This window comes from Tympanuchus pallidicinctus, unplaced genomic scaffold (assembly GCF_026119805.1).
Source record: "Tympanuchus pallidicinctus isolate F22 unplaced genomic scaffold, pur_lepc_1.0 scaffold1, whole genome shotgun sequence".
NCBI lineage: Eukaryota > Metazoa > Chordata > Aves > Galliformes > Phasianidae > Tympanuchus > Tympanuchus pallidicinctus.
The window spans coordinates 94,009,861-94,022,129 of record NW_026294618.1 but is presented as its reverse complement, the minus strand read 5'-3'; the positions used below and the strand labels follow the sequence as shown (position 1 = coordinate 94,022,129).

Genomic DNA, 12,269 nt, shown 5'->3' with positions numbered 1-12,269 from the left:
GCTATCATCACTGCTTTTGCCGCCTGTGTGGTCAGTGCTTTTAACATGCCAAGTTGTGATTTGGCACCTCCAACCGAATCAGTGTTGGCTTGTCTTTAGTTCCTACGACAACTCCTTGAAAAGGATTCATTTAAGGATCACCCTTTGCAAGGAAGTCCTACATCACACTGGTCTCCATTCTGTGTTCATCTGCTTCTTCCCCTTGGAGATCATTGTTGTACCTCATCAGTAACATATTTCAAGTTTTTCTTTTTTAACTTTTTAAAATAAAAACTCTGAATTTGGGGTATGTTATGGACAGATTTACCTTATCTAAAAAAATAAAATGCTACTTTCTGACCCAAATGAGAAAGAACTTTGAACAGGAAACTGATGCATATGCTCTTCTGGAGAAATGATGACAGCCTTTGGATGCACATCTGGTGAAAAAACAAGACCCTAAGATGTATTTCAGTGTCAACAATTTCATACCAGTTTCCCACTTAAAGTAACACTCGAGGTTCAATGTGAGGCGCTGCTTGGGTTACAGCTTGCATAAAGCCTGCTGCAGTCTACACCAAGCTGTCAGACCCGCTCAGCTGGCAGGGTCTCCCTGCCCTGTCAGTTTTAAAGCACTATTGAAATCATTCTGCTTTCCAGGCTAGCACAACAGCTTGTTCACAGCACTTTGGTTTTTAATTTCAATCAAGATTTCTTGAAACTAATTAAAGCAAATGTAATCATCCGTGCTGCTCTTTGGATTGCCACCACTGATAGTTTATTCTCTCTTGGTGAGCAGTGAAATATAGCTTTTAACTCCACCAGTTTAAGCGTTACCCATTCTTATCTATTTACTCTACATAATTAATACAATTCATTGTAATTTGATTAAAGCAGAGGAAATTTGGGATGTGATTTTTGTTGTTGTTGTTGTGATGGTGTTGAAGTCTATTCCAGAGACTTAGTGACTGAGAGATACTTTTTTTCTGTATTTATTTTAAAGCTTTAATGTTTATTATGTTATAAAACTTCCCCAACTCCAAGTGAAAGTTCTTAACTCTGCCAGCAATGTTGCTTGTACGTAATTAAATCATCCTTAGCTAATATGCTTCGTGGCTTTGAAAGGTTAGATATAAAAAAATCTTCTGTCATTCCCTTCTAAACTGATAGTATTTCCCCTCTCAGGCAGTGGAGAATTTGCCTTTTCTTTTCTTTTTTTTTTAAACCACAAAATCCCTATTTGCTTTCATTACTTTCTGGCAACTTTCCTGGAACAGTCAGCTGTAGCACCTACAGAACGTTAATTTCTTGGATAAGTTAAATCACAGCAGTTCAGTCCTTTCTCTCACTAGCCTAACTATTACATTCCCAGTACACTTTACTGTTGAGTATTTGATATGTTCTAACAACCACAAAAACCTTGCCTGAAGCTGGTGTTGGCAAGTCTTTCAGGAGCAATGTGTGTTGCAAAGTACATCTCCCATCTCTCAGAAAGTGAGCTCTGGCAGCAGACATCACCCAAAATGCCATGGTTGTACTGGGGCACCCTTCTAAGCTCCCTCAGGAGGGTTCTGGTCTCGTTCCTGAAGGTGCTGAGCAACCAAAGATCAGAAGAGCTGTGCTTCAACCCTCAGACTGACCTCTGCCAGTGCTTTCTGCTGATTCTTGTGGGCAGAGATGTATGAGATGCCAGACTGGATCAGTGCACAGACCATCCTGCTTATGCTCCTTCTCCCAACAGTCAAAAGTAGGTGCTTTGAAAGGTCAAGCAGCTGTAGCAAACCTCCATACATTTGCCAGCACTCCTGAGCTATACGTGGTTTCTGCATGTTTACTCACCCTGAGACGTTGTTCACTAGGCACTACCAGAAGTGACAGGTTGGCTTTGTCTTCCTAGGTTTCCATCTTCTCTTTACTTGCCTAATCTACCTTCAAAACCATGCAGCTACCTGGCTTTCACAACATCTTGCAGCTGGAGTTTCACCAACAAATCATATATTGGATGAGGATTGCATTCTCCTTGTTTTTCAGTCTGATTTCTTTCATCTTCATTTATTGCTGCTTTTCTAATCAGAAAAATAAAGGGAAAAATCAAACAATCCCTGCTCACATTTCCAAGATTGGCAAGACATCTGTCACCCTCAACTCCCCTCCACTCCCACCTCCATGACAAGTCTTCTAGCTTGAAAAATATTATCCTATCTACTAATAATGACTCCTTGTATTTAAGTGATAAAGGCTATGCAGCAACTGGGGAGGTGTGACACTGAGGTGATACAGCTGGAGTACAGATTGGGGTGGGCTGTCTCCTGCTGCCAGGGAGCTTGAGGCTAACTGAAAGTTGGGTTGCGGATCAATTGCGACTTTTGAGAAACCTTGTTTAGCGTGGGCATCCCAAGATTATGGAGAATTGCATGTGCTGGGTATCTCTGCTGAGGGCTTGACTTCCATTTAATGGAGATGGTGCAGACAGGTGGGTCTTGGAGGTTAAATGAAGGGTACTCAGAGAAAAGGAGAGTCTGTCCTTCTCTCACTTAGGATGATTACTGTCTGAGATCTTACATATCTTGTCTGTTTTTCAGTCTTTTGTTGTCAGCTTTAGATCAAATAAGATGTTTTCTATCCTAGTCTCTGCTTTGAGATATGGCTTATGCTACAAAAACTTTATTTCTGACAAAACAAAGCTTCAGGATTTCTGAGCCCTTTACTAAACCCCACCCCACGGCTATCACCCAAGAAAAAAAGCCCTTTGCAACCCCAAGGCTGGGGGGGAGCTGGATCTAAAAGAAATCTTTATACACTCTCAAATACTCTGAGCTGCTACAGAATGTGCATAGCTGAATTTCAAAACAATGCTGCTTTGTTATCAGTCTTCTGTCAAGAACTGCCAGAGCAGTTCAACTTCCGTAAACCACAAATAAATTTCCATCCTTCTGGGGCTGAAAATTCAAAAGCAAGATTTCTGAAGGCTCAAATCCTACAAGACAAGGAGACACACTCCACAGGTTCTCTCTGAAAAATGAAGCAAAACACAAAATGAAAAAGAAGGAAACCAAACAACAAAAAACATTCTCTCCCCAGCCTAATAGGTTGCAGACCAATCGTACAAGTTCGGGGATCTGTGATTTTGAAATGTCTGGGAATATTTTAACACACCTCTGCACCCAGATCATCTAGAGGAAAAAGTGCTACAGAAGGATGAAGGATCAGACCATAGGAAAGTGAATTCCCAGACCAGAATGAAAAAAATGGTCATCTAGTCAATTCACATCTACAAGCTAGACTTTATCTGAGCATCTACCTAACCTTGCTCAGCTTGCAGTCCTTGCCTAAGTGTAGCAGAAATGCTAAGTCACAGCCTGAAGCAGTGATTGAGCACCTGGTGGGAAGGCAGGACCAACCCAGGGGAGCTCAGGTGCATGCAATGTACCTGAGTGACAGGAAGGTGTGGAGCCAGAATCCATCCTTTCCCAGACCTCATTTAAGGGTTGGCAGGGGAGGCAAGTGGGTTTTGCTGGAGATCTCTGAGTTCCTGAGGCCTTCTGAAGGTAAGCATCTTCTTTCCTTTATTTCTGCGTCTATGACTGTTGCATTTGAGCAAATACTCGCTTCCTATAGCCTGGGACCTTGCTGCTTCACTGTCATTGCTGCAATTTCCATTGTGTTATGCTATGGTATTCTCATCTGGAAGTAGACAGTAGTAATTGCTTGCCCAAACCGGTGTGGAGAAGGAAGATGCCTGCAACAGGCTTTTGGACAGAGCTGGCATAATAGTTCAAGAAAGAAAAGAGTGGGGATCAGGGTTCCTGGCCTCTCATGTGTAGTCTGAAGGAGAAGGTGTGCGTTGTAAGATCTGCAAGTACACCTTACTTAAGAGGTATGTTGTAAACAGTGAGCCCTATTCCACAGGGTGGTAGGAGAAACCAGAAATCCTGGTGTACCTCAGGATAGTTCTTGTTCTGACAGTTTCTTATTTCGGGTTGAAATCCTCAAATGGGACACAGTCTGGAAAGGAAGCTCTAAGGTCTCATGAGCACCTTCAGTAGTTATGCTTAATCTGTGGAGAAGAAGTTGTGCCTAGTGGGCAAGAACAAAATTGAGAGATCACTGACAGGCAAAGAAATGTCAGTGATGTGCAGGACTAAGGAAGTAAAAGAAGGTTGGAACAAATAGCAAGCATATCAGAGAATGAGAGGCCTGGAGGAGATTCCTGGATCAGAATCTGTGCAGGAGACTAGGACAGCAGTACAGGGAACATTGGGAACAGCCTAAACCACAGGAAGGTGTGACCTAAAAACTCTGAGGGGCTTAATGCGAGGCACTGAAGTGGCTACCAGCCTGAGTTAGAAATCCTTGTGATGAATCCCCTAGTATCTGTGTTAAGAGAACGCAGTTGCTCCTCACAGTCTGTGGCCAAAACCTGGCTCTGATGCCTTTCTTAAATTCCATGCATCCTATTGTCCTGGAGTAGGATAACACAGTTCTTCATTGCTACATTCATGGGTGTCTTCCTTCAAAAAAAAAACAAAAACAAAACAAACAAACAAAAAACAACAACAAAAGAACCCCCCAAACAAACAAACAACAACAACAAAACAAGCAAAAAACAAAGCCAAAAAACCTCACCTCTGTGTGTGCTTTTCTCAAGCTGAGAGTGAGTAATACATAAAGCCCTAGATTAGATTTAGGGAGGAGCGGTGAAGCAGCCTCCTCTGCATGGAGCTCTCTGATGAGCACCTAGCTCACATGTGGAGCTTTCTATGTAATCTTCTGGGTTTTTCACTCTAGAAATGAAGATAAAGCAATAGACTTTTCTGCTGCCTGGATTCTGACAGCACACTTGTCTTTTGGTGTTTTGGCTGTTTCTACCACTCCAGACATCTAGGAATGAGACAGCAGTGTGAGAATGGTGTTGATACCATGTAGCCTTTCCATTCCATCAATAGGGATGCCTGAAACATCTTTTCTTGCTAGATGTGATGGGTAGCTACTGAATCTGGTAGCCTGACAGGGAAGGATGTTGTAGGTCTGGGTTTAGAAAATGCACTGAGCATCTATTCCTCATGGCAGGTGTGAAGGGACAAGGTGGTTTTAGGAACCTTTAAATTCAGAATAAAACCTCAGAGGCATATGCTAAGTGGCTAGACTCAGCAGACAGCTTTTCTGGTCTCGCATATAACACTGTGCTCAGAACTGGAACGATCAGACTTGGGATACTTTGAGGCTTCTTCCACTATGAGCAGCAGAGAAGTATGCTGAAGTGTCTTCACCCCTGTTAGTTTGTCCTTCTGCTAGCTACACGGTTATTTCACTGTTAACAAAGCACAGTGCAATGGAGCCCAAAAATGAGCTCCACATGGCTGTTTGTGTTAACACATCCAGATCTTTGTTCCTGTGGGGGGCTAGCTGGTCTTTATGGAGATGTTCCTCTGAAACCCTGTGCAGTGACAGAGTCATGCCATTTAATGTTTATAAGTTGAATCCTGCCCCGTCTTTGAAGAATATATTTTATTTGGGGAAGTTACCCTGATTCCTTGCAGGTGTCTCCACTGATTCTTGTGTCCATGGAAATGCAGCAATTGGGGAGGCAGGAGGTCAAGAACTTCTTTCACAATCAGGGCCTTCTATTTTTCACCACAAGGTCACTGTGGATGGTCACAGAGTTAAAGTAGGGGTCTGCAACACTATGCCAGGGAAAATGTGTCTGTGTAGCGGTCTGACATGTTGCCTGGACCTGTGGAGGAGCCAGGGTATGCAATGAGGGATGGTGAGACTCCTAAACATCACCAGATTACATTTGTTTACTGACAGAACCAAAGTGATGGCGTCGTTCACATTTATGGCATGTCTATTTCTCATTCTGGGAAGCAGAACAAACAAATTAATTGAATTTCACTGCACCACTGCCATGTAATAAACTCATCTGATTGTTAGTGTTTCTCATAAAGACCCAATCCCTAGAGTCAAGATATGACAGAACTAATTCAACTTTTGTTAACCAAATAATATATCTCCAGCCTTTGACTTGGCAATTAGGGATGAAACAGTTTCCGTGGATGCTGCAGATCAAGAGAACTCAAGAAAGACCTAAACTTTTCTACATTTATTATCTATTTATTTTGGAACTCATGATTGTTTAAGTTTAACCTCACTAACTGAGGGGTCTGATGTGTTATTATTGGGATCACCTGCTTAGGGAAGCTTAAGAGAGCTCAGTGCTTGTTTAGAAAGGTCCCTAAACCAATAGAAACCAAGTTAAACAGAGTATGTGCTGATACCAAAACCAGTCCAAAGCTCTGGAATAACCGGAAGGGTCTGGCCTAAACTGAAATTTGCAAAGGCTAACAAATCAAGAACCTCTGAATCAGGATTTTGGGAAATAGCCCAGAAAGCACTGTGTACTTTCACTCCATGTTGCTCATTGCTCTTCTTCCCAAAGGAGAAGCTGTTATAAGTATGCAGACTTTTAACATAGCAGGGAGTTCCTCCAAAAAGAAGGAGCATGAAGGTCAAACTGCAGTTTCCACTGGCCTCCACGGATCCCACAGTCCTCAGCCAAAATAATCTTGTGGGTTTTTTTTCCTTTTGTAAAAAGGTTTCCATTACAGTTATTTGAAAAGGGGAGAGATACTATCTACAAAAACAGAAGAGGAAGGGGCAGTAGGAGCAAATTGCAGCTCTTGGGAGGCATTGCATTTATCAGTGATCTTTGTCAAAAATCTCATGTGGATTTATCCTCTGAAAAAGGAAGTACGTGTGCTGTCTCAATCCAACATTTTAAACAGAAATTGTGCAACCAGCCCTAAAGGAATGCAAGTAAAACCCATCCTTATGAGATTTCTGTGTCTGGCACAAATGATAGCATCAGAACCCTCTCCCTCCATCCCAAATTCCACTCTTTGCCATGTAATATTTCTCCAGCTAAACATCAATCCAAAAATAGCAGAGCTCACCATAGGCAGCACGACCCAGGAGCCAGAATAACTGCATTCATCTCCTGTTCTGTGCAGGGAGCGTGGAAAAGGTATTTTGTGAAGATGAGAGGCCTCTGTTCCCTACCATGATATGTAACAGCTGAAGAGAAGAAGGACGGGGGGGTCAGGATGCCTACTTTCTCTGCCAGGGCCTGACAAGGAAGCAGTTTAGATGAGCACAAAATATGTTGGCAAGTACATAGTTACAGCAGACTCTAAAATCATTGTGGAAGAAACACGCTGTGAGCACTAAAGCCTGCTCCACACAGTACCTACAGTCTTGAAAGAGCAGGAAGAGGGTCTGAGGGAGATACTGCTTATGTAAGATGACCACTAGGCTCTAGGATGACTGTGATGTCAAGACACAGATTCTCAACTCAAGATGGCTGTTGTAATACCTGAAAGCCAAGCCTGCTGGGGCTCATCAGTTCTGAACTGTAGAGCCTGTCCTTCAGGCTCTGCTCCAAACCAGTGTATAGAAGCCCCTGGAGAAGTGCTTGCACCACACACCATGCCAGCAGCCATAAGCTAAGCTCCACAAGCAAGGAGGTAAATTCAGGCTAGCTGTGGAGACAAGTTGGCATGAAAGGAAGTGTGAGGGAGTCCCACCAAAGAAAATGGATGGGATGCAGAACAAGATCTGTGCACATCTAGGCCTTAATTTAAATTTTCTGTACATTATTGCTAGAGAGGTTCTGTTTTTCAGTAGCTCCCATTAAGGGAATGTTCTTTTCAGAGATCTTTGTGTTATCAACCTCAACCTTTCCATTTAACTTTACTGATAGTGGCAAGGGAAAAATATTGCCGCCCCAGCAGTATGGATATAGCCCTCAGCACCCTTGCAGAGGTGGCTATGGAAAGCAGGATGAGGGCAAAGCTGTAGGGGGGCACCTCTGGGATATCCTGGATGGGGAGGAGGAGCATTGTGGAAAAAAAACAACTTGTTTGGTAGGTAGAACAGAGTTTAAGAGTGGACCTGGGCAAATGGAGAGATCATGTCAACTACAGTTGAATGCAGCTGTTATCTATGGTATTGTGCCCTGCTACTTGCTCCAGCATAGCTGAGTAACCTGGGATTTTGTAGCACTGAGTCACAGCCGGGTAGGGCAGAGGATGTGCCACAATCCTGGGTTTCAGTCCTCCCAAATTCAGATAAAAACCACCCTTCCTGAGCTTGCACTGCAAACCAGAAGATAGGCAGGAAGGATGGAAAAGAGATACTAGCAACCATTTATTAATCCAGATCTATAAGGATGCTCAAAGTGGGACCTGAGTTGTCCCTGTTTGCTTGTCTTCTGGCCTTCTAGAAGGATTGCATTTGCCCATTTATGCATATGACTGTTACACCCAATTTCTGCCACCAGCTGATCCTATCATTATTTCCTCATATGTTTCCCTGTCTGGACTGCAAGAGGGCTGCGGAGGAAGATGACTTCGGTCTTGTGGTGAGAATTTTTAGTGTAAATAAGAGATCCAAGGTGTTAGTGAGCCTTGTTTGGTAGTTTTTGTTTTGTTTTGTTTTTGTTTCTCTTTTTTGGGAATCTCAACTGCAAAAACATGACCTCACCTCCTTGGTGGAAGAGAGGGCACGAGTCCAAGGTCACTGTCCTGCAGTGGATGTGAGGAACTGTCTTGAGGCTGCAGCTTTCTTGATGCCCCTCTGATAAGGATTTAAAGGTCCTCAGTGTCATGAAATTATTGACCAGGTGCCTTATGACAGTAATTTCGCTGACAGGTGTAAAGAACAGATTGGAAGATTGGATGTGCTAACATCCACCTCCGTCACTTTGTTACCACGGTTTCATTGCATTTCCAAAGCGGTGGGACATCTCTCTTTGAGAAGAGCTAAGGTATATTATAGTCGCTCTCTATCAATCATGACCAGAAAATAAAGCTGTGTTTTTCTTGCAGAGTACTTACTGGTGCCTGTTTTCAACAATCTCAAGGAAAAATACACATTCCTACACCTAAAAGTAATTAAACAGCAGATTGTTTGACAGTTAACAGGGAATTTACTCTACTAATGGTGTCCCGGGGGCACAGAAGTATGTAAGGAGCCCCACATGCTCTTTCATGGCAGCCAAACTGTTTTGCATAGTCAACACTGAAAACAAAAGCTGTGATGATATACTGCTCCCCATGACAACTCTGCTGGCTTTCTGCTCTCTGTTACAAGGTTTGCTTGGAGTCAGTCCCTAAAAATGTGGAACTATGCACACATGGGAGTATTGCTGAGATCAGGGCCAGAAAGAACTGCAGGGCTTTAAAACAATTTCTTTCTTATTGGAGAAAACTCTGACTGTGAGAAATGGTTGAGCCCTGGGCAGCATTGAGCAGCTGTTTCAAGGCAAATTCAAATGCAATTTAAGATGAATAGAAATGACTTGAGTATGGTTCAGCTTTTGTAAGATTCACAGTAAATCAAATCTTTGACAGCAGACAGCTGCAACATCTATTGATCAATGTTTTGAGTGGGGAAAAAAAAAAAAAGAAAGCCATGGCCATATTGATTGGCCGTTTATCATATGAAATGCCTTTAAAGAAAGCAGAAGAGACAAGCACATCCTTTGTGCTCATGTATGGGAAATGAACACCTCTTTCTACACTGACCCCTGACTTGTGTAGGAGCACTGATGATACCTCCAGGCAACATGACCATCAACCACTGCCAGAAGTGCCAGCATCTGAACAGAGCACCTCCATCCACATCCCTGAAATTTAACATTTTGACTCATCTCTCCCTCTGCCCCCATCTCTGATTACTTTTTGCTTTTTTTTTTTTTTTCTCCTTTCCCTATTATGATTCATAATTTGATTTTTTCATAGGTTCCCTGGTTCCAGACTCCCCAGCCCTTGTGTTGTGCTGCTCCAAGAGACTCACTGCTGCTCTTTTAGAAGAGAGAAAATGAGGATACAGGAGAAGAGCTGAAACCATGGCAGAGGAAATGGAAACACAAAAGGTATTTCCAAGTAGGAACAAGTAAATTGTCAAAAAAAACCCTGTCCATTTTTTTTCAGCTGAAATGTTACTAGAATGCAAATGTACATCTTTAATTCCCACCCTCCTTCCAACCCCCCAGATATTATAGCACCAAAAAAAAAAAAACAAAAACAAAAACATGAATGAGAAGCATGGAAAAGAGACCAGTGAAAGCAATACTGTTGATTTTGTTTGATTTCAATACATCATTGAGGCTGAGAAATAAATGACTTTGGTCCCTGCAACATGAGTATGGTACAGACAGAAAGTAAATGGCTTACATCATGAAGTGGTTCCCGGCAGCATGCACAAGCCTTACCTCAGTGGAAGGGAATATATGCATATTCAAAGGCATTTACTAAAGTAATGAAGAAAGGAGAGGCAATGTTTTCCCTTGACTTGGAATTCCCACTTCTGCTCAGCTGGGAATGCAAGAATAATTAATCAAAGTGCTTAAATAAGTTTCTCTCTGCCTTAATCAGAGCTGTGCAAATAAATCATTTTTCAGTTCAGTAGCTGAACCAAAATAATAATAATCATAAAAAATATTTCTAAGTTGTCTGAAATGGAACTTCATGCTTTCTCAAATATTTTCAGTGAACGGAAATATTTGATTTAATTGAAATGAGATGGTGACTCTTCACTTTAATTGCTATTTATTTATTTTAAACAAATGAGGATAAATCTGTCCTTACAACACTGTTTTGAAGGGAAAAGTCAAATCTTAAAAGAGGAGTTCAAACACAGCGTTCAACTCTGACTTCTATTTTATCAATATTTTCTTGCTTTTTCACCAAATTCACACTTAGAATGATCTCTCCTGTAACAGTGTGACCAAACAACTGCCACTGAACTGTGCAGGATGTCTCTCTGAAACACTCACAAAAGCATTCCAGAATGATCCAAAAGCAGAAGCTGTACTGAACCAGGGTAAGAGGTTTGGTAAAACAAATGAATTGACTTGAAGGTACTGAAACAAAGAGCACATTGTTCCTTCAGAAGCCATTCTTTACAAAGAAATCACCTTTACTATTCTAATGTAATGCAGAAATCACACCACAAATTCTTTCTCAAAATTCCTCAGTTTGTCCTCAGCTTATATTCACTATGTTTGGAAAAAACAGCTATTATCAGGGCCAAGAAACTCCTGGAGGCTGAAGCCAGCTCACAGCCATGGCCTTGATGGAGCTGCAGTCATGGATGTACTGGGAGTTGCTCTGGGTGTTCTCCTTGGGCTGGCACTGGTATTGCGAGATGCAGCAGTGTTTTTTTGGCTGTTCTCCCTTGGCCCTGAAAATGTGCATTTTCAATTTGGAACTTTCACTTCCATCTATTCTTCTCAAGCATCAGCTCTTCCCTCTGAGGGAGACCATGCTGCTCATGGTCCCATCACTGGGAAGAGATAAGGGATGCTCTGTGTTTAGTGCTGGTTAGCCCTTTAGATGGGATGTAGATTGGATCCTGCAGTGGGTGTAATATTTCGTGGCTCAAATTGCCTGAGTTTGGAAACAAGCCTGCATACGTGTGCTGTTTACAATGCAGGAGCAATGCACAGCCTCCTGAGTACTAGGGAAATCATCTCTACCAGAAGACCACAGCCCAAATGTCACACAGCAGCTCTAAATGTCAAAAAAATCTCTCAGTGTGACTGCCAATTCACCATACCCACAGGAATTGCAGCTACTTTATATAGCAGCACCGAGTCAACCTAAGCACAGTCCCTTTTATTAAAGGAACTGATACATTCAGGTTGAAAAGAGCTGCTTTTTGGGCGCGCGCACCTCCCTTCAGGTCTGAGATAAATGTGCGAGCTGTAGCACTAAATACAAGCTGAGAACAATTACTCAGAGTATTATTTGATTAATTAACTTGGTGACACCCTCGGTGAGAAAAGGTAGTAAGTGGAGGAGGGATGTTTTTAGCATAAGGAGAGGTAAAAAAGTCATTTAGTCCTCTGGGAAAGAGAGAGAGGGGGGAAAAAAAAAAAAAAGAGTGGCAGGTAATTCATTGCCTGTGGAACACGAAGGTGTTAGTTTAGAGGAGGGGATAAGAATTATAAAGTGCCATAAAACCAGTATCTCTATAGAGCCTGTAATGTTTAGTGTCCAGAGTTATGAATTTCAGTTTCCCGGCTTGTCTCATGCTGCTCCTATTTTAGCCATGAAGAAGGACCTGGGAGCTCTAAAGCTTGTCCCTTACATCCACCTCTGTGGATTGCTCCCATAAAAAATATTTCCTCTCCTAACAAATCTTGCCTTTAGAACCTGCTTGGAGCCCAGCTATTCCTAGCACAGCAGCACAGAGCTCAGGGTTTCATTCTGCCCCAATACACACAG

General features: G+C 42.3%; 1 long non-coding RNA gene across 1 annotated transcript; it reads left to right on the top strand.

The window, feature by feature from the left end:
- Window positions 1-3,485: 3,485 nt before the first annotated feature.
- LOC128083857 (uncharacterized) lies at window positions 3,486-10,412 on the top strand. Its single transcript, XR_008208231.1, has 3 exons — window positions 3,486-3,527; window positions 9,780-9,913; window positions 10,034-10,412. It is a non-coding gene; the product is annotated as an uncharacterized LOC128083857 (long non-coding RNA).
- The last annotated feature ends 1,857 nt before the right edge of the window (window positions 10,413-12,269 follow it).